Consider the following 23,924-nt stretch of genomic DNA (forward strand, 5'->3'; position numbering starts at 1 on the left):
GAGATAAAGAAACATGTTGCAAAGAACAAAGGCAATTCGGCAAAGTCTGCAAATATAGTTGAAGAGGAAAAATTTAGAGAGCGGTGATGGAGATATGCTATCAGTTATGTCGAGTTCAAAGCAGCTAATGGATGCATGAATATTAGACTCTGCATGTTTATATCACATGACTCTAAACAAAGATTTGTTTAACACTTATAGGACAGTGGATTTAGTTTAGTGTTGATGGGAAATGATGTGTCATGCAAACTTATCAACATAGGAAACATCATAATCAAGATGTTTAATGGTGTGATTAGAACTTTATGTGATGTCAAACACATACCAAATCTAAAGAAGAATTTGATTTTACTAGGCACACTAGATGGTATTTGTTGCAATTATAAATCAGTGAGTGGGGTGATAAAGGTTAACAAGGGAGCTCTAATAGTAATGAAAGGACAAAAGATAGCAAGGAACATCTACAAGTTGATAGGGACTACAGTTGTAGGTGGAGTCACCTTGGTGGAGTCTGAATCAGATAGTACTATCTTATGGCATATGCGGCTAGGGCATATGAATGAATATAGGATGCTAGAACTTCACAAAAGAGATTTTTTGTAGGGTTTCAATACATGCAAGCTTGAATTCTGTAAATTCTGTGTTCTTGGAAAACATAGCGAAGTGCAATTCAAGACGGCAACAAATAAGACGGAGGAGATTCTGGACTACGTACGTACGGATCTCTGGGGACTAGCCAATATATCATCACGTGGAGGGCACTTATATTTTGTGAGTTTTACTGATGATTACTTACGAAAGGTCTGGACATACTTTATGCATCACAATTTAGAAACTTTTGCAAAGTTTAAATTGTGGAAAACTAAAGTGGAGAACCAAACCTGAAGGAATATCAAATGTCTTAAGTCAGATAATGTGACTGAGTATTCAAATTCAAAGTTTTAGGAATTTTGTGAGCAGCATGGGATAATGAGGCATTCTCGGTTCGCAGGACATCTCAACAGAATGGGGTAGTGGAAAGGTTGAACAGGGCAATCATTGTGAAGGCAAGATGTCTCAGACTCAATGCAGGGCTAGCAAAGAATTTCTGGGCGGAAGTAGTTAACATAGCATGTTATCTCATTAATAAATCACCAAGAGCAACACTAGAAGGTAAAGTATTAGAGGAAGTATGGACAGGAAATTAATTAGATTATTCTTATCTTTGAATTTTTAGATGTCCAGCATATATGCACATATCTAGTGATGAAAGATCAAAGCTAGATGTGAAGTCAAAGAAGTGTATTTTTCTGGGTTATCAGAAAGGAGTTAAAGGATTCATGTTTTGGGATCCTAAGATAAACAAGGCGGTGATCACCAGAGATGTGATGTTTGACGAGAAGGTTATGCTACAATGTACTCAAGAAGAAGAAAAGGAAATACCACAGAGAAACATCGAGAAAGATGTTATGTAGGTGGAGCTAGAGACTCATAACTCCGATGATTCTAGCTCAGAGCACACAGAGCATCACACTATAGATGGTAGCAGAATGAGACAAGTCATAAAACCATCCATCAGATGCGGATTCGAATGCTTGGTATCTTATACGCTTATCACTAGTAGCGAAGACCCTACATCTTTTCAGGAGGTGATACACAGCTTTGAGAAGGATAAGTGGGCGGGTGCTATAGCGAAGGAGATGGAGTCGTTGCATAAGAACCGAACGTGGGATCTAGTGAAACTTCCTAAAGAAAAGAAAGCTATAGGGTGCAAGTGAATTTTCAGATACTTGAGAAATTCAACTGATTATGACATCATATTCAGTAGGCAACCAAAATTTCCTTCAGTTGCTGGGTACATAGATGTAGAATATGCAAGAGATTTAGATGATAGGAGGTCTACTACATGATACGTATTTACTGTGGCAGGAGGGTTTATCTGTTGGAAATATATGATACAATCTATTGTTGTATTGTCTACTACGGAGTCGGAGTACATGACAGCAGTTGAAGCAGCGAAGGAAGCTTTATGGCTTATAGGGTTAGTCAGAGAAATGAGCATTTAGTAAGGTGGAGTCAAGTTATTATGCGATATTCAAAGTGCTATCTATTTGGTGAAGAATCATGTGTATTATGCGAGAACCAAGTACACTGATGTGAGGTTTCACAAAATTAGAGAGTTGATTGCTTCCGGAGAAATTCAACTTGAGAATGTTCACATTACAGACAATGCTGTAGATATGTTGACAAAGCTAGTGACTACAGAGAAATTCTAGCATTGCTTGAACTTGATCTATATCTCTAGATGCTATAAGAAGGAAGCTTGGATCCAGAGATCTAGGTGGAGTTTTGTTCATATACTCGTGTTCTTCGAATAAGTGAATATTCACTAAGGTGGAGATTGTTGACGAGTGACTCATATTTGGATGAAGGTCAATGTGATGGATGTCATAGAAGAAAAAATATGTGAAGATTTTTCATAATAAAATTTTGTTACGATTTTATATAACAGAATTCTGTTATGGTTTTTCATAACAGAATTCTGTTACGATTTTTCATAATAAAATTCTGTTATAATTTTTCATAATAAAATTCTGTTATAATTTTTCAGAATTTTAATTCTGTTACGATTTTATTGGATCTTAGGTTTATGCACTATTTATAGGGATTATTGTAAATCTATTATATAACAACAATCATAAGAATCATAGAATAGATTCTCTTGTGGAGAGAGAATTTTAATAAAGTTTCGACCGTTTTTGTGGAGTAGACACGTAGCCGAACCACGGTAACTCTTCTTCCTCTTCTTCTCCTTCTCATGTTTGCTCCTTTTGTGCGTCTTTGTCTTATTGTTTTGCGTGATCTATCTCTTCCTCTTCTTCCATATTAGAGGTTGAGAGATGTTTCCCTCTCTTTACGCAACACCACTAGTCCTCAGTGGAACATTTTTCCATTTTCTGACAGTGTACTCAGGCGGCTGGCAGTTCTCCAGCCAAGTATCTCAATTCTCAATGAAGGAAAGTTTCAATAGTCATTAATTTGTATTCATTGCATTAATTATCAAATATCTTTACATTGATTGACCAACTATTCCTATATTTGCTTAGGTGGCTTTTGAAGTCTTGGACGGGGCCATAGCATGATTCTTTTATTCGGTGGCTTTTGATTTAATTTAATTCTAAGCTTTTAATTGGAAAGCTGGTTTTCTTTAAGTGTGCTTAGGTATTAACATTCCTATTGTGGATTTATACGTGGCCTCCATTCAATGGGAAAAAAAAAGGACTCAAATACTAACCCTCGAGCCATGCACGAGTTGTTAAAGCTACCTCTTTTGAAGAGAAAAGATTTTGCACCATGGAGGCCGTCAAAATGGCAACCAATGAAATGCATCATGAGGACCAAGGGGTTGACGTGGACTCTCAAAATGTTGCGATGTACCAATCTATGCAGGACGTATTTGATGATAAGGCTTCTAATCCCACAAATATTGCTGAGCTGGATGAGCACGGCAAATCATAAGCTGTTGGTGAGAATAATGACGTGAATGGAACTGCACCAGTGGAGGAGGTGATGCCGGGACAACATCTGGGGCCGGAGAAGGTGGTACCTAGAAGGAAGGGTCGCCAGATGTTGTTCCAACTACACAATCGACATAAAAGAAGATTTGGATGAGCTTATTCGAGAACAACCAGAAGTCAACATCAGGAGTGTCTTTGGAACAATATGAAACTACAGGCGAGAGACTATCTTTCAATTTTGATGATATCGATGACCTTGAGGATACTGTGGGTTTTTGTCTTATTGGTTGTTTCATGGGCTAACATCTAAGAAGAAATGGAGTTTATGCAACAGTCAATAATGGAAAGTTCCTTACAGATTTTTCATGGACAAAAATCGATGGGTGGTCTATCTTTTTTATATGAAAGAAGATCGAGATGGAGTCTTACAAGGAGGGCCTTTTTCGCTTTTGGAGTTCTCATTTTCTTGAAGATTATGCCAAGATGTTTTCTCTTCCATGAGAATGGTCAGCTAGTCCCAGCTTGAATCCAAATTCATGGGTTACCACCAGATTGTTGGTCACAGAAAGTGTTAAGTATGATTGGTTCGGAGGTAGGGAAACCCTTATACACAAGTAACTTGACAAGATCAAGGGAGCGACTAGAGTATACTCGTATCTTAGTGGATGTTCCAATCATTGGCGATAGGGTGTATGAGGTATCGATCATGTTGCCTACTGGAGTGCAGATTGTTCTCAGAATTGTGTATGAAATGATTCCCGAATATTGTGAGATTTGTAAGAAGATTGGTTATCGTAAAGAGACTTGCAATGGAGGTGCTCATGTTGATCCCAATGCTCCCCAATCTATGAGACCGAGGTCCCAATCAGCATATATATGGTCATAGAAGGAGAACATGATCGAGATATTAAAGTCGTGTGAGACAACAACATCAACAACCGCAGAATGTAGAGACTCCGGATGTGCATAATGGTAAGGTGATTGTGGTGGTGTATAGTCTTACTCTTGTAGCGGTAGAACCTCCTTTGGATCGTATTGGAGGAACTCAGAGGGCAGCGGAGACATCTCCTCAAGTACCACAAGAAGAAGTGCCAATTGATGAGGAGTTGTCCACCATTTTAGAGGTCTCCGATAGCTCGGGTGCTTCTTCTTCGTCATTAGTGGCATCCCTGCCTTCAGTATCATCTTCTTCAGGCATATCAATAACTTTGGGTTGTACTTCTTCATCCTCTTTAGTTGAATCTATGAGTATTGGAGCTTTTGTACACTTGCAAAGTGGACGACAACTATAGGTTCGAGCAACCCAATTGGGAGGTGTCAAATAAAGGTATCGCATGGAACATTAGGGACTTTCACGAGTCCCTAAATCATGGGGGGTGCACCACCTCCTCAAGTAAAAAAAATATTCAAGTGATGGCATTATTAGAGACGAAGTTGGAGGGGAATTCTCTTGATCCTATTATGAATAGGCAGTTTTCAAGTATGAGGCATGTTCATAATTTTGATAAGTCTAACTATGGTTGTATACTACTTCTTTGGAACTTACACAGAATTGATATGGATGTGTTCTTGATAACCAAATAATTCATTCATTACAAGGTTCGATGTCGGGTTTCCGGGAGGGATTTCTTAGTGACATTTGTTTATGGACTTCATTCTATTGTTGCTCGGAGGCCGGTATGGGAGACTCTTACGGACCTTGGGGAATCTATATCGGAGCCATAGTTGATTCTTGGTGATTTTAATTCTATTATATTGACACTGGATAGACAAGGGGACTCTTCAGTCACAAATTATTAAATGCGGTATTTCTAAATTTTTACTCAAGTATGCGGTTGGATAGATCTTCTCTCCATTGAATGTCGGCTCACTTGGACTAATGGTACCATTTCATATAAATTGGATAGAGCTTTGGTGAATTCTTTTTAGTTATTGGCAGATTTCAATACTTATGCAGAGTTTACGGTGCCTGAGTGCCTCTTGAACCACTCTTGCACCATAGTGCACACTCTAGCGAAAGATCGACCTCCAAACCGACCTTTCAAATTCCTTAATATGTGGTCACTCAATGAAAGATTCACCGAGCTTGTGTTGGACTCATGGTCGGCACTGGTTATTGGGACTGCTCAATTTATTCTTAAAGCAAAGTTGACCCGTTTAAAGAGCAGATTGAGGGAGTTGAATAAAAATCATTTTGGGCACATTTCGGATAAGGCAAGAAGAGCAAATGTGGATTTAGAGGAGATATAGAAAGGGGTCATAACAGGAGGAACTATTCCCATTGACTATGATCATATATGGAGGAAGACCACTCTACTTGAGGAGGTGGAGAAACAATTTTATCAACAGTGTGCGAAAAATGTTTATTTAAGAAGCTCCGATAAGTGTACTAAATTCTTTCATGATGTAGTGAAGTGGAATAATAAGAGAAATGTCATCATCACACTCACATAGCAAAATGGGGAGTGAACATCAAGCTTTGGTAAAGTGGCAGATGAATTTGTGGGCTTCTTTCATGATCTATTTGTGCAAAAGGTGGCGTGTGACCCTTTGGACAATGGTGGACTTCCTGGAAGAAAACTCACTCATGGTCAATCTGAGGACTTAATCAGGCCGGTGGAGGTGGAGGAAATTAAAGCAACCACAAGGCACTGATGTCAACCCTATTGCATGTCACGTTGTGCTTCAAATTACTAATTGTTGAAAACCCATATTAATTCAAGAGAAGATATGCAGTATAGTCCCAAGTCGTATTTTTCCAAGGATAACTAAATGTGTGCTTGATTTTGATATCGAGTTTTTTTTGGGGTTTCTATAGAAATGTAGGCATGGATTTTAGATTTTCTTTCTAAATGAATGATGCATTGCAATCAAGATAAGTAACTATTGACCAAATCTGCTCTCAACAGAATTCAAATCCGATCACTAGCAAATTAAAGGACACTAGACTTGAGAAGCAACTTAGCTAATCTCAATTACTCAATGAAGAAGGTTAAACTCAACTTCTACAATCAATCTGAAAACAATCTTAAACAGAATTTGCTTTAACAAATTGTCAAACTAATTTGTAAAAAGAACTAAGCTAACTGAATAAGATACAAAATCTTATTACAGAATTGTTCGTGTGGAAATTTAAGTGTAATGCAGAGATCAAGGGTCTCTTATTCAATGAAACAATGGATAAAATGCTTTAATCAAATTTCAGGAATTCAAAACTAAAGGTAAGATGCAATTGCAAGTAATTAGATCATCAGATCTAAGTCATTGAATGGAAAAAATCAAAGATAAAGAAAACGTTCCTCAACTCAAATCATGGATCAAGCTTCTTCTTCCTGCAGCCAAACAGAAACGCTCCTGGAGAACACCCTTCACGCAATCAACAAGAAAATCCAAGCTCCCCGTTAGTACAACGATGTGCATAGCTCCTGGGTACCTAGCTTGCGATCGTGCGATAATCTCAACGCTCAAAGATTTAGATGATCAAATTTTGAAATCACGAACTCTAATCGATTGATCGGATCGATTCAGGACTCGCAGATGTGTTGCAAGATGAAATGGATATATAAGCTTAGGGAAAACTCTGTCAAAACCCTCTGAATGCTAGTGGAAGTCACAGATCGAGAAAACACCCTCGATCTGTGATGCGACAAAGTAACACAGATGGCAACGTCGCGATGTGGGAAACTCCTCGCCATCGCCCTCTTCTCCCTTTGGATGTTGATCGTTGGTAGCTCGAGTTCACCGCCGATGAAGAGAACTGAATCTGGGATCTGGATGGAAACGGGACTCCACCTCGTGCTTCAGAGAAGACGCTGGCATGATGAACAATAGCGAAGCCACTGCTCATCATGTCGAAGCTTAGCTTTTAAATCTCTGTTCGAACCAGGTGCAACAGTGACTAGCTTCGGTTGGGTTTCAACAGTTGCTGGGTCTAAGTTCAACTTCCAGGCTGGCTGAACTTGAGTGAACCCGAGTGTGACAATGTGTCCAATTCTTTACCTACAAAATCAAATTAAAACACACTAAGCACAAATCATGAATTAATAGTAATGAATTAAATTAGCTCAAAATATCCCTTGCTTAGCGAAAACCAACTCTCCAATCTATTTCCTAAACAAAATAATCTCCATAGCCAAACCATTCCAACAAAAATAGAATGTCACATGAACACACTATTAAAATCTCCCACACTAATTCTTGCATGTCTCATACAAGTCAAGAAAACTAAAGAATCTACTTTAATGGCACCCGCTAAACAAATTCTCAAACATGATTAGAAAATAGAGAAAGATAACTATCTAAGATTGACATTAACTTTTACTCTTGGTTAACAACATAATGACTTCCAGCTTTCCTGAGTAAATTGAAAATGATATCACACTAAACCTCACAAGATAGCATTTTGTGGCTCTCATCCTAATTCAAGATGTAGTCAATAGTCGATGTCACTCAAGCTACTTATACTTCTTGCACTACCATACGCTTGCTTATCTTCTACTCTCCACCATGTTCATGGATATAAAATTACATTATGAGGGTTAATCATGAAGAAAAAGAAAATATAAATTAAGTGCAATTCTAAACATCATCTTAAAGAAAAGATAAGAAAGGAAGATTTAGCTCAAATGTTGTTAGAAGATATGGATACAAAAGAATGCTATACAATAAAGTCTGACTTTTCTCCTCTACTTCTCTTCTTCCTTTCACACCTCCGAATGCATCTCCAATGGTTTCTCATTTCAGTTCCCATAATATTTCAGTAAACTTATCTCAAAATCTCAATATAATGTAGGCTAATTTTTTTCTTTTTATGTTCTAAAAACCTGAGCTTGATTCCCTTAGATATGAGCCTAAGGAAACATTTCATTCACTCTCAGTTAAAGTATTCTTCCTTCACTTCACTTCACTTCACTTCACTTCACTTCAATTTCCAGCCTTAACAAGGTTTGGCACAAAATCTGCATTATGCAAAATTGAATCCATAGCTTTTCCTAACTGATTTCAGTTCCAAACTTGACTTCCAAATTCTTTTCTAATTGTTTTCTTCATTCACTAACTCATGAACCTATAATTTCTTCCAGTCTGCAATTCTCTTTTTTTTTTTCTCTTTTTTTTTTCTGGTGCACTCTCTATTCTCAATCCATTTATGATTCCTACACATCAGCTTTCAAATGCAGATCTCCCAATTCTGCAATTTCTGCATACCAGCCACCTACTAATCTCCCTCTAATTCTACACATCAAAAACTCCATTTTAGCCATCTTCCAAATCAAAAATTCTTGTACCATTCATCACTTCACAGAATGAGGAAACATGTAGTCTTAATTTTTTCCAGCAATTCAAGGTCTTCAGACAATTCCTCACTGAGTTTAAAAGCTAATGATGCCAAGTTGGTACAAACTTGATACTACTTCTACTCCGGATTCTGTTTTGTTCTACTTCCTTGCTGCATTTCTGTAATTTAGATTCCAATACAAACTAATTAATTCTTAAAATTTCTATTCAAAGCAATCCAGAATGGCAAGGAAAGATCCTAATCTACTTCTTCAGCAATTTCATCAGCTACCGAGTTCACTTCACAGATCTTGTACCAAACAACACTTCAAGAAGTAAGTGTTGGTGCGGTTAGCACTAACAGTCTAACTCAAGTTTTGATAAATGACAAAGTAGGTTAAGTTAGTTTCATTTGTATTCTAAACACTTTCATCATGTGTGCAGGAGAAGTCCAGACAGGTCGACGGGCTGACCGGATGTCTGACACGGAGCCTAGCTAGGTCGACGAGCCGACCGGATAGCTGGCATGAAGCCCAGCTAGGTCGACGGGCCGATCGGATAGCTGGCACGAAGTCCAGAAGGGTCGAAGGGCTGACCGGACGTTTGGCACGAAGTCCAGATGGGTCGAAGGGCTGATCGGACGTTTGGCACGAAGTCCAGCTAGGTCGACGGGCTGATTGGATAGCTGGCACGAAGTCCAGACAGGTCGAAGGGCTGACCGGACGTTTGGCAGGTAAGTGAAGGTAAGTTACTGGAGGTGAGCGACTGTGAGGACGCGTTCCCGGGAAGGGAACATTTGGCGTCGATCCAACTTAGATCCATTTCGAAAATCTAAGTTGAGATCGTGACTAGATTCCGATCTCAAAGAGACGGAATCTAATTACTATTTTGTTTAGTTATAAACTGTACTAATACTCTGTTTTGCAGGATATATAATTTATATTTGCCTCCGGACTAACGTTTTCTTGCAGGAAGGAGATTGCTGGAAAACAAGGGTCCGGGCGCCCGGAGGTAAGTTTTATCCCCAACGAGCTTCGCCACATGGAGCACCCTGGTTGGCTCGGCTACGTCACATTCAGGGCGCCCCGAACCTCCTATATAAGGAGGGTGAAGGCTGAAGCAAAAGAACAACAACAAGATCTCTCATCACGTGCTCTGTTGTGCTCCTGCGACGCCGCAAGGCTACTCCTATAAAGTGCTTTCTTTCTTTCTTCTTTTCTTAATTATTGTCGAAATTCTCTTTTAGCATTTCTTGTAATTCAATTGTGTAATATCTTTTCGAATTGCTAGTGAATTGCCCAACGAAAACACTCGACGAGTGCGGGCCTTGGAGTAGGAGTCACCGAAGGCTCCGAACCAAGTAAAAAAATACTTGTGTTAGCATTGTTCATTTATTCTTTCTGCTACGTACTCGTTAAAGTTTTAATCCCTATTCACCCCCCTCTAACGAGTTCTCGAACCAACAAGTGGTATCAGAGCTGGTACCGCTCTGATGTGGTGCAACCACCAATCAGACGGGATGAGATCCTCTGGTCCCCTTATCTTGGTCCGCTCCTGGACCAGGGCAAGGAGATTGGTGGGAGGTAATGGCCCCCACCTGTTAATAGGGGGGGGGGGGGGGGGCATTACCTCCCACTAATGCAAAGCTGGACCAAGGATCAGACGATCCCATCTCCAATCAGACAAGGGTGTGAAACCTTTTTTATTTTCAGTTTTTCGTTATATTTCAAACTGGTATTGTTACCTTTTTGGAAATCTTCTCATCACAATTAATCTGAATTGGTGCAACACCAATTCAGTTTTAGATATCTTTTTTCTTAAATATCGCACTACTAATCCAAGACCAAGTCTTGGGACTTCTTGTCTATCTGTTTATTTGTGTGCAGGATAATTATGTCTCAAATTGAAGGCTTCAGCACAGTATGTCCTCCCCTATTCAATGGGGATGATTTCCCATACTGGAAGAAGCGGATGGAGGTTTACCTAAAGACAGATTTCGACCAATGGTTCAGCGTCACCAGAGACTATAAGGTGCCAGTCGACAACTCAAGAAATCCACTGGACTCAGAACAGTGGACTCCAGACATGAGAAAGAAGTCCTCTACAGACTTCAAGGCACTTAATACATTACAATGCGGTTTGATGAAGGAAGAACTAAACCGGGTAAGACCACACCAAAACGCAAAAGAATTGTGGGATAAACTGATTGAACTACACGAAGGAACAAGCGACACCAAGGTAACGATGTGTGATCTCTTCTTAAACAAATTATTTAATATAAAAATGCAGGAAGGAGAAATGGCGAGTCAACTGCATGCGAGGATCAAAGACATCCTCAACAGACTCCACGCGATAGGCCACCAAATGGAGAATCACGATCTAATCAGGTGCGCGTTAAATGCTTTTCCGCGTAATACTTTGTGGGCATCTATCGTGGATGCCTACAAAATTTTAATAAATTTATCCAAATTAAAACTCGATGAATTATTTTACAAATTAGAATTACAAAAGCAGACTAACGCCAGAACCGGGAAAGGTGTTGCCTTGTTTGCAAGTTCCTCCAAGGAAAGGACGAAAAACAAGTCTGAGTTTGAAGATGAGTCTGACCAGGATTCTGAAGACGAAGAATACTTGGTGAACCTGGTAAGAAAAATGTTCATCAGGAGGAAGAAGAGCTTTAGCAAAAAGGACCTACAGAAGATCAACTCCCCAACCGAACCAAGGAATGTAACGTGCTTCGGGTGCAACAAGAAGGGTCACTACAAGAACGAGTGCCCAAGAGTGAAGAGTGACAAGACGAAGACAACTAAGAAGAAGACTCTCAAAGCAATGTGGGACGACTCGTCCTCAAAAGAATCGGAAGCTGAAGATCAGAAGCACCAGAGTCACCTTGCGCTGATGGCCCGCGAAGCAAAATCGGAGGACGAATCGAAAGATGGATCCGAACCCAAATCAAGCGACGAGTCCGCACTCGTTTCCGAAGGTCCCAAAGAGATATATTCTAATTTGAATAAAAAATTCTTTAAAATTATTGCTTGTTTAAATAGGAAATTAGTTACAATAGAAAATAAAAATAAATTGCTCCTTGAGAAAAACCAAAACCTCAAGGAACAAATCAAAAATCCAACTCAAGACCTAACACTTGAGGAAGAAAATTTAACACTAAAAATAGAAAATAATAAATTAAAAAGTATGTTAGAAAAATTTACAACAAGATCTAAGAACTTAGATCTAATTTTAAATAGTCAAAAAGTAATTTACAACAAAATCGGACTTTGCTACAAGTCAAGTTTGAATAAAACATTTAAATCACTAATAACTCAACATAAACAACAAAATAAAGCGTGGGTTCCGAAAGCATGCTTAACCACGCAAGTAGGAATTAACCAATATTACATACCCAAAGATGAAATATACTATATAAAATCTAATAAATTAAATCAAAAACCCAATTACGAATCTAGAACATCAAATTCAAAATCAAAATATCTTAGAACCCATAAAAAATTAGAATATCATCAAGTTAAATATAGTTATAAAAGTAACAGACACAAACCTAGAATTAAAACTTAAAAATAACAGACCAATAATTCAGGGGGAGGCTCCAGAATAGCTGGCACCTCCAAAAATTAACCTGCCCGATAGGGTAACCAAAACCAATCTGCCCGACAGGGTAATTAGGACTAGATCAAAGGGAAAATAGTTTAACTTGACCAACGGTACTGGTGAAGTTTCGAATGATAGTACGTTAGGGAAACTATGTCTATGTATGTCTAGGAAGATACGGCTTCAACCTGGTGCATTTGGCTTAGTGGAACAAACCGAAGTTATCCTTTACGGATCATAACCAGTTAGACCAAGGTTTTGTATTAAGTTCAATGGATAGGACTATTTGGAAAACCTCGAAGGCATGGTTACTCTAATGATGTCCAAGTGACTCACCATAGCCTAGAAGTTTATCCAAAAAATGTCTATTTATTGAACCCAAAGTTAAACCTAAATCTAACACAAAGTTAAACTAAACCCTAAAACTGAACCTAATCCATCTCACAAAATTATAGGATTCTTTGATTGAAAATATAGATCGGGTGAGATGACTAAGGACTTAAAATTAAATTAAATTAAATTAAAATTTAAAAATCATTTTAGAAATTCATTTTAAAAATTCTTTAAAAATTCAATTTAAAAATTCTTTAAAAAAATTATTTTAAAAATTCTCTAAAAAATTCATTTTAAAAATTATTTTAAAATCCTTTTAAAAATCCTTTTAAAAAATTCTTTAAAAAATCCTTTTAAAATTTATTTTAAAAATCCTTTTAAAAATTTCTTTAAAAATCCTTTTAAATATTCTTTTAAAAAAATTATTTAAAAATACTTTTTAAAAAATTATTGAAAAATTCTTTTAAAAATCTTTTTTTAAAATTATTTTAAAATAATAATAATAAAATAAAATAAATGATAATTATTATTTTACTATTATTCTTACCTAAGTATGGTTGTACTTAAAACATAGACTAACCCTCAACCCTTACTTATTGTAGGAAACCAAGTGGATATTGGATAGTGGTTGCTCCAAACATATGACTGGAGATCACACCAAATTCACTCAACTTACCTACAAAAGTTTAGGAATAGTTGCCTTTGTTAACAATGGCAAACTCAAGATAATTGGTATAGGTAACATTGAGCTTAAAATTGACTTCATTATTACAAATATTTTACTTGTTGAAAATTTTAAGTATAATCTCCTTAGTATCAGTCAATTGTGTGGCACTAGATATAAAGTTAGGTTTTTGTCTTCAGAATGTCTAATCAAGCACCTAGATGACCTTACGATAAGTCTAAAAGAGTTTAGAAAAGATAACATCTATGCAATTAACTTAACCACTTCTTCAATTAAGTGTTATTTAGCACACAAAGAAGAAACTTGGTTATGGCATAGAAGAATGTCACATACTAATTTCAGAAATATAAGTAAATTAAATGGATTAGTTAGAGGATTACCAAAATTACCTAACTTAGACTCAACAATAAGTAATGCTTGTCAACAAGGTAAACAAACAAAATCTACTCACAAACCAACTAATCAAACTCAAACCAACTCAATACTAGAACTTCTACATTTAGACTTATTTGACTCCCATGGGTCAAATCAATAAATGGAAGTTTATATTGTCTAGTAATAATAGACGATTATTCTAGGTTCACTTGGGTAAAATTTTTAAAAAATAAAGATGAAACGTTTGAAATCTTTACAAACTTTTGCAAACAAGTTGAAAATAAAAAGACCTTAAAATTAAAAGAATTAGAAGTGACAATGGGGGAAATTTTAAAAATCATAACTTTAATAAATTTTGTCTTAAAAATGGATATCATCATGAATTTTCGTGTCCTAAAACTCCCCAACAAAATGAAATTGTAGAAAGGAAAAATAGAACTCTACTTGAAGCCTCTAAAACTATACTAAATGAATATAATCTACCTAAGTACTTTTAGGCAGAAGCTGTTAGCACAACCTGCTTGTACAAAATAGAATAACACTAAATAAAACACATAACAAAACCTTTTTCGAAATATATTACAATAAACAACCTAATATAAAATACTTTAAAGTATTTGGGTGTCCAACCTTCATACTAAGCACAAGAGAACACTTAGAAAAATTCACTTCTAAAATAAAAAATAGAATCTTTATAGGATATTCACTAAATAGGAGGTGTTACAGAATATATAATAAGATTACATTTAGAATTGAAGAAACCACCAATATAAATTTGAGGAATCCAAACAAAACCTAGAACAAACCCAACTTCAACCAATTGAGTTTACTCAAGGCAATAATAATCAAGAAGGAACCTATCACGAAGAGGAAGAAGAACCTCAAGAGAATCAACAGCCTAGAATCATAAGAGTCAACCCAAATCATCCAATTGACCTAATAATTGGTGATCTAGACTTACGGGTTCAGACTAGGTCATCCTTTAGAAACCTAAGCCAAATTTCTTTGATTTCACAAATTGAACCTAAAACTATAGGTGAATCTTTACTTGATCTAGACTGGGTCATTGCTATGTAAGAGGAACTAGCTCAATTTGAAAAAAAATGAAGTTTGGGACTTAGTGTCACCACCCAAAAATAAAAAGATAATAGAAACAAAATGAGTATTTAGAAATAAATTAAGTGAAACTGAGGAAATTACTAGAAATAAAACTAGGCTAGTTGCTAAACGGCTTAGTCAAGTAGAAGGACTTGACTATGATGAAACTTATGCCCCAGTAGCTAGATTAGAGTCCATTAGAATGTTACTCAATTATGCAGCCCATAAAGGGTTCAGACTGTATCAAATGGATGTTAAATAAGCCTTTCTAAATGGACTGATAAAAGAAAAAGTCTATATAGGACAACCACCTAGGTTTGAAAGTCTAGAACACCTTGACTATGTCTTCAAATTAAAGAAAGTCATATACAGACTTAAGCAAGCACCCAGGGCATAGTATGAAAGACTAATCTCTTACCTAATATCCAAAGGGTTCAACCAAGGTCAAATTGACCCAACCCTATTTGTTAAATTAATAAAAGAGGATATTTTTATAGCCCAAATATATGTAGATTATATAATTTTTGGCTCAACCAACTCAAAATTTTTAGAAGAATTTACAAATCTAATAGAACAAGAATTTGAAATGAGTTTAGTAGGGAAATTAACTTACTTTTAGGATTACAAATCAAACAAACAAATAAAGAAAATTATATTTATCAACAAAAATATACTGAAGAATTACTTGAAAAATTCGAGATGGAAAATACTAAAGAAATAAAAACACCTATGGCAGTTAACACAATCCTAGATAACGATCCTAATGGAAAATCAATTGACTTAAAATACTATAGGATTATCATAGGTTGCCTATTATACTTAACTACAAGTCGACCCGATATTTTATTTACAGTTATTATGTGTGCTAGATACCAAATATGTGCTAAAGAATCTTATTTGACTCAAGTCAAAAGAATCTTTAGATACCTTAAAGAAACATCAAATGTAGGAATTTGGTATCCTAGAACTAATAATTTTGAATTAATAGGGTATTCTGACTCAGATTACGCTGGGTGAAAATTAGATTGTAAGAGCACAAGTGGTGGATGTCAACTATTAGGTACATCACTTGTCAGCTGGTTTAGTAGAAAGCAATACTGTGTTATCCTATCTACAACTGAGTCAGAGTATATAGTTATAGGAGAATGCGTTGCACAACTATTATGGATGATGCACACCTTAAAAGATTTTAACTTGAACCTTACAAATATAAGAGTATTAATGGATAATATTAGCTCAATTAATTTAACAAAAAATCTTGTGTATCATTCAAGAACCAAACACATTGAAATTAGGCACCACTTTATTAGGGATTATATCACTAAAGGAGATATTGAACTCAAGTACATTGAGTCTAAATCTAATTTAACTGACATATTTACCAAACCCCTCCCTGAATGTGAGTTTAGCAATCTACGTAGAAAATTAGGGATGTGTTTAATAGACTAGGATCCTTGAAATTCTTAAAAATGGTTGTTTCTAAATTCTAGGATAAAATCTTTATTTTTTAAAAATTCTTCCATTTTTAGAATTTTAAATCAATATTAGCCTTAGACTAGAACAATTCCTTAGAAAGCATGATCCCTTAGGGCTAGTACTTGAGCATCTCACCAACACCCTAGGATTCCCTTGTTTGTGATTGCCCAACATAGAAAGGGGTGAGATGCATAGGCAAATTGCCCGAACTTAAGATGATTATTTCAATGTATCGACATAAGTCTGGGCGTTAAATACAAAACAGACATTAATCAGGTTAAGTTATTCAGTTTAGTCAAACACTAACTGATTACAATTAGACTTAACATGGCTAATCGAGTGAAAACTGCTATCCTCTAATTGTCAATAAGTAGTTAATTGGTTAGACAGTTTTTATAATGTCAAATTCAGGGGGAGGATTAATTGTTTTCATGCTTATTTTGAAATTAATTTTTGAAAAATATTTCTTTAATAACATTTTAAATCTTTTTAACACTAAGTTTTATAAAACTAAGTTTAAAAAAAAAATTGATTTTCCAAACTTAGTATTGACAATTAGATTTACTTAATTGGATTGTTTTAAACTTGGATTTGAAAATTGGTTTTATTTAGTTTTGAACTTTAAACTTTTCAAACTTAATTTTAAAAATCGAATTTATCTGCTTAGTTTTAAAATTTGGAACTTCCTAACTTATATTTGAAAATTTGATTTTACAAGCTTAATTTTGAAAAATAAACTTTACTCGATTTTATAACTTAGATTTTTCTATTTCGTTTTGAAAATTATATTCTACTTAGCTTTAAAAAATTAGACTGTTCAACTTTAAAAACTGAGTCTTTCAAAGAGTCTTAAACTTGCAAAACTTATTTTTTTTAAAAAAAAAATTTGGTTAATTTTGTAAAGTTTATCTTTGAAAAATTAGTTTAAAAATTTACAAAGTTATCTTTATAAAGTTGACTATCTTTCAAACTTGGCTATTTTTTAAAAAGATAAAAGATAAAAGCTTAAACAAAAGTTATCTTTCTATGTTTAAACTCCCCCAAGTCAATCTGACTTATATTTGTAGACTTTCATTCATTTTAAATTATCATTTGTTCTATGTTTATTTTTGATGAATGTCAAAGGGGGAGGGTTAGGTGGTTAAATTAGTTAAACAATAATCTACCAAATTTAAAATAAAGGCTAACTTAAAAACCAAATTGATTGTTTTAATTGCATATTTTTCACTAACATAACCAGGTTGTCATTGCATCAAAAAGGGGGAGATTGCTGGTGCGGTTAACACTAACAGTCTAACTCAAGTTTTGATGAATGACAAAGTAAGTTAAGTTAGTTTCATTTATGTTCTAAACACTTTGATCAAGTGTGCAGGAGAAGTCCAGACAGGTCGACGGGCTGACCGGATGTCTGGCACGAAACCCAGCTAAGTCAATGGGCCAACCAGATAGCTGGCATAAAGCTCAGCTAGGTCGACGGGCCGACCGGATAATTGGCACAAAGTCCAGACGGGTCGAAGGGCTGATCGGACGTTTGGCATGAAATCCAGCTAGGTCGATGGACTGACCGCACGGGTCGAAGAGCTGACCGGACGTCTGGCAGGTAAGTGAAGGTAAGTCACTGGAGGGGAGTGACTGTGAGGACGAGTTCCCGGGAAGGGAACATTAAGCGTCGATCCAACTTAGATCCATTTCGAAAATCTAAGTTGAAATCGTGACTAGATTCCGATCTCGAGGAGACGGAATCTAAGTACTATTTTATTTAATTATAAACTCTGCTAACACTCTGTTTTGCAGGATATATAATTTACATTTGCCTCCTAACCAACGTTTTCTTGCAGGAAGGAGATTGCTAGAAAACAAAGGTCAAGGCGCCGGAGGTCAGAGCGCCCGGAGGCAAGTTTTATCCCTAATGAGCTTCGCAACATGGAGCACCCTGGTTGACTCGACTACGTCACATTCAGAGCGCCCCGAAGGGATCCGGGCGCCCCGAACCTCCTATATAAGGAGATAAGGCTGGAGCAAAAGAACAACAACAAGATCTCTCATCACGTGCTCTGCTGTACTCCTGCGACACCGCGAGGCTACTCCGACAAAATACTTTCTTTCTTTCTTCTTTTCTTAATTATTGTCGGAATTCTCTTTTAGCATTTCCTGTAATTCAATTGTGTAATATCTTTTCGAATTGCTAGTGGATTGTCCAACGAAAGCACTCGACAAGTGCGGGCCTTGGAGTAGGAGTCGCCAAAGGTGTTGGAAATGGGGATAGTGGGGAACGTGGCCCATGTTCCCCACTTCTCATAATGGAAAAGGACCATTATACCCCTAGTGGATTTCCCTATATAAAGGGGGTACGTCCAAGGCTCAGGGTGTGGAAATCGCAAGCGTGCGACGAGAGTCAAAGGAAAACATCCAAGGCGGTGGGATTTGGTTTGTGGAATTGCGGAGGGCTTTTCGATCCTGTGATCGCTCTTCCGATAGCGAGCTTCGTCATTGCCGATTGCGGATCTGCGGGAGATCGCTGTAAGTTTTTATCGCATTTAATTAATTCGTCTATCATGCATTTAGAACATATATTCGACATTGGTATCAGAGCGCGTAGTTTGTTCTAAATGTATGTGCGATCTCCTGTTTAAAATTGCTGCCGTGAACGGAGTCCGTCTCCGTCTAGTTTTGCCGTAGCCAAGCATATTGCGTTCATGTTGCAATCTGCTACAGTCGTCGGCATCAAAAGCAGCCGTAATCAACGTCAGTTGAAAGGTCTTGAATGAACACTCATGGAGTTTGTCTCTGTGTGTTGGCCAACGGCGTACTCGAGGCTGCCTTTGAAATTTCTGTACAGCGTTCGTCGCTGTGAGCGGCGTGCGTGGCTTGAGCGGCCTGTGCAACGTGGGCAGTTGCGGAGAAATCGGCAGAATAACGAAGCAAAAAAAAAAACCGTGAACGAAAATACTGCATGCATATGAAATTAAGAAACATAATATGCTTATGTTTTTTAATTAAAGTATAATTTTTTGTTTGCCAAATGATGCATCGTTGAAATATGCTAATGCATGCTTATTGTTTCATGCTAATGTATGCCTACTGTAGCATTTTTTTTTTAAATTTGGATGCATGCCTACCGTAGCATTAATTTCAATTTGGATGCATACAGTAATTAATTGAAAATAAGTTCAATTAATTTCATCATTAATGATAAATGATCAAAATCATTGGTATAAATTTTGATCATTTTTTGGATCCGGTTCAGGTTTAAATCATTAGTTGGTTTAATCGAATCAATTTGATCCAAACCCAAAATCAATTTGGGTTAATTAATTAGACTTGGACCAAATATGATCAAATGACCAGATTTGTTCTGATGGGTCAGATTTGATCAAAACAATTAGATTTGTTCTAATTGGTCAGACTTAAACCAATGGGCATTGGTTTGATCAAACGGACCTGAGTTTGATCAATAAGTCTGAAATTGGTTGAAATGGACTTAGAGAAAAATTAACAGAACATAGGTACAAAAATCGCTGTCCAATTAGATTAGTTCTAATTAAGGACAATGGACCAAGCTTAGGATCTGGATCCCTAATCAACCGATCCGATGGGTTTGACCAATTAGATTAGTTCTAATTGTCGACTTAACTCCTGAAAATCAAGAAGATTTGTTTTTCTTGATTGATTATGTTGTTGGTACTATGCCTGTATAAATTGAAATAAGCCGGTTTTGTACTGGTTAGTCGGTTTTGTACTGACTTATTTATTTTTCAATTTTTCAGATGGCTAGTCGTGATTCACGACAACATGAGCATTGGGAGGAGATTAAGGAGCTTGATTTCGACCCTGTTCTAGGACTCGGATGGCTTATTGGTCGGCTCGATCGGTTGTTCTGGAAACTCGAGCGAGAAGAATTTCCAGTAGAAGACACACACAGAAGATTTGCTCTAGTCTATTCACTGCCAGAAAACCTGAGGCAGATAGCATTCCAACTTTGGGATGATTATGATGGACACATCTTGTACTCAGAGATGTGCAGACAGTTGCTTCATCTCTATTGGGGTCCTGAAGACCCAGAGGAGGATCCAGATGAATCTGAAGAGGATTCAGAAGATCCTGAAGATCCTCCAGAGGAGGATCCAGAAGAATCTGAAGAGCATTCAGAAGAGCCTGAAGATCCAGATGAATCTGAAGAGGATCTGGGAGAGTGTGTGTGGGATCCAATTGAAAATCTTGAAGCTGTCTTGCCTGGGATTACCCCAAATGAGTCCAGGCTGAGAGGGATTATATTAGCCACTGCACTAGTGTCTGTCCTAGTGGGAGTGGTAGTTGCCTATCTAGTTTATTAGAGTTCTGTTATTTTTATTGTCGTTTTGTATGAACAATAGTTAGTCCATTTCATTCATGTCAGTTGGTTATATGTTAACAATTTGCAGCATAATTTTATATTAATGATATGTTCATTTATTTATGTTGTTTGCTTGACATGATGCATGATTAGTTCATGATGTATTAAATGATTAGTTCATTTAATTAAAAAAAACATGATATATTAAATGATTAGTTCATTTAATTAATGAATTCATGATATTATAAATGATTAGTTCATTTGTTGGGATGTATGTAATAGAATTGATTAATATTAATTTGATTGGTCATACGGATGATGAGTGAAAACATAGTTGTCACTTGATTTTGTAAACCAACTCAAAGTAATATTAAGTCAATCATAAATTGCATACATATGATACACTGAATACTAAATAATTTGTTTATTTATGATAGATTATGGCAACCAAAAACATAATAGCTGAACTCAACAAAGGTGAGAAACTTAATGGGGATAACTACAAGATCTGGCACCTCAAGATACAATATGTACTTGAGGAACAAGAAGTTCTAGAGGCTGTAAATCAGGTTATGGAAGTACCTGTAGATGGTCCCACTGCACAACACAGACGAGATCTTGATGCCTATAAGGCATGGAAGAAAAAGGACTCCACTGCAAAGGGTATATTGATTAGTTCAATGGTAGACGACCTAGCTTTTGAATATGAGTCATATCTTACGGCTCATGAAGTCTGGGTTGCCCTTAAAGAAAAATACAGTGGAGTAAGTCCGAGCAAGCTTCGACAGGTGACAATTAAATTTGACAGCTACAAAAAGCGTCCGAATGTGTCAATGGTTCAACACCTTCGGGAGATGTCGAACATGATTCGGGAGCTTAAAACTGCTGGTCATGAGTTGACCGATGAACAACAGTTCAAGCAGTTATTCGTTCACTTCAGATTCTTGGGAAACCATGAAGCGGACCTTAACTCACAGTGAGAGTATCAAGACTTTCACCGATGTCTCACGCCATGTAGAATTGGAGGCGAGAGAGTTGAATCCGCAAGGATTTCTGGACAAGCCTATGTGGCTGTAGGTTCTGCAGGATCATATGGATCCAAGAAAAAGAAATGGTTCAAGAAAGGGAAGGGAAAGAAGAAGGAAGCTGCTGTTGTGGGACAGGGCCCAATCAAGAAGATAGTCAAGAAGACTGGAAAGAAACCTAAAAACAAGTTGACTTGTTTTAACTGTGGCAAAAAGGGCCACTTTGCTCGGGAGTGCACTGAGCCGAAAAAGGTAAATCCAAGTGTGTCTTCTTTTCAAGAGCATTTTGTTGCTAGTTCAGTGTTGTTAGCTGATTCTTATCCTTTGTGGATTATAGATTCGGGAGCAACCAACCATGTAGCTCAGGAACGAGTTACATTTGTTGAGTACCGTCGGGTACCAGCTGGCAACAAGTGGATCTATGTGGGAAATAATGCAAGAGTTGAAGTCAAAGGAGTCGGCACTTGCAAACTCAACCTACGTGGTGGTAGAGTTTTATTTCTACATGATGTCCTGTATGCTCCTGAAATTCGACGGAATCTTGTTTCCGTTACGTGTCTTCTTGATTTAGGGTATTGTATTAATTTTTACAGTCGGTCTGTTGAACTTAAGATTGACTCAGTGTCAATCGGATATGGTTTTTTAACAAATGGTTTTATGGTTCTTGATGTAGAACCAGATGTCAATTATGTTATTGATGGTTGTTTTTCAAACATTGCTTTAACTAGTGATGCAGATATAACTGATGAGGTTTGGCATGCTAGATTAGGACACATAGGACAAGAACGTATGAATCGATTAGCTAAAGAGGGTTTATTGGGCACTCGAGCTAAGATTCAATTGTCTATATGTGAGCATTGTCTTGCTGGAAAAGCAACTAGGAAACCATTTGGTAAGGCTATTAGATCTGAATCAACATTGCAGTTAATTCATTCGGATATTTGTGGTCCAATGAATGTGAAGGCTAGACATGGAGCTTCCTATTTCATTACATTTATTGATGATTTCTCTAGGTTCGGTCATGTGTATTTGATTTCTCACAAATCCGAAGCATTAGATTGCTTCATTCGTTATATGAACGAAGTTGAGAATCAAACGGAACGTAAAGTTAAGACTTTACGCACTGACCGTGGTGGGGAGTATTTGTCTGATATGTTCAAGACAATATGTAATGATAGAGGGATTATTAGACAACTGACAATCCCTGGAACTCCACAGCAAAATGGGATAGCTGAAAGAAGAAATAGGACTCTTCTTGAAATGGTTAGGTCTATGATGACGCAAGCTAATTTGCCAATTTCCTATTGGGGAGATACATTATTAACTGCAGCCTATATACTTAACAAAGTGCCTTCAAAGTCAGTTCCATCTACCCCATATGAACGTTGGACAGGCAGAAAACCAGATTTGAGTAATCTGAGACCCTGGGGGTCAGCTGCTTATGTTCATGATAGTTCTCACAAGTATGGAAAACTGGGGCCTAGAGGTAAGAAATGTATCTTTATAAGATATCATGAGACCTTCAAAGGTTATGTTTTCATAGGTGAGCAACTAGATGGAACCATCTCCGAAATAGACTCGAGAGATGCGACTTTTCTCGAAACAGAGTTCCCAATCAGAGGTGATGTTGATAAAAATGTTCCTCTATTTGAGGAGGATGAGATATTATCAACAAGAGAGGTGTCAAAGTCTAGTCAACCGAGTGAGAGTGATATGCCGAGTCATGAGTTGACTTCTCAACAACCCAACTTACGGAGAAGTGTTCGTAAGATCAAACCTAAGAAGAGGTTTGATATTGAGAATGAGGCATTGGTTACACTTCCAATTGACGACGACGAGCCTCAATCCATTGAGGATGCATTGGGATGTAGAGTTAGAGAAAAATGGAAAGCTGCAATGGTTGAAGAGATGGAGTCCATGATTCAAAATCATGTTTGGGACTTAGTTGATCTTCCTCCGGGCCGAAGGGCTATTGGGAATAAATGGATTCTCAAAATAAAGAGGAAAGCAGATGGATCGATTAACAGATACAAAGCTCGTTTAGTTGCAAAAGGATATACCCAAATGGAGGGTATTGACTTTGAAGAGACATTTTCTCCCGTAGTGAAATTTGTATCAATAAGAGTTATTTTGGCCTTTGTGGCACATTATGACTTAGAATTACATCAAATGGATGTAAAAACCGCTTTCCTTAACGGTGATCTTGACGAAGAAATCTATAT

Source organism: Zingiber officinale, chromosome 10A (assembly GCF_018446385.1).
Source record: "Zingiber officinale cultivar Zhangliang chromosome 10A, Zo_v1.1, whole genome shotgun sequence".
Classification (NCBI taxonomy): Eukaryota; Viridiplantae; Streptophyta; class Magnoliopsida; order Zingiberales; family Zingiberaceae; genus Zingiber; species Zingiber officinale.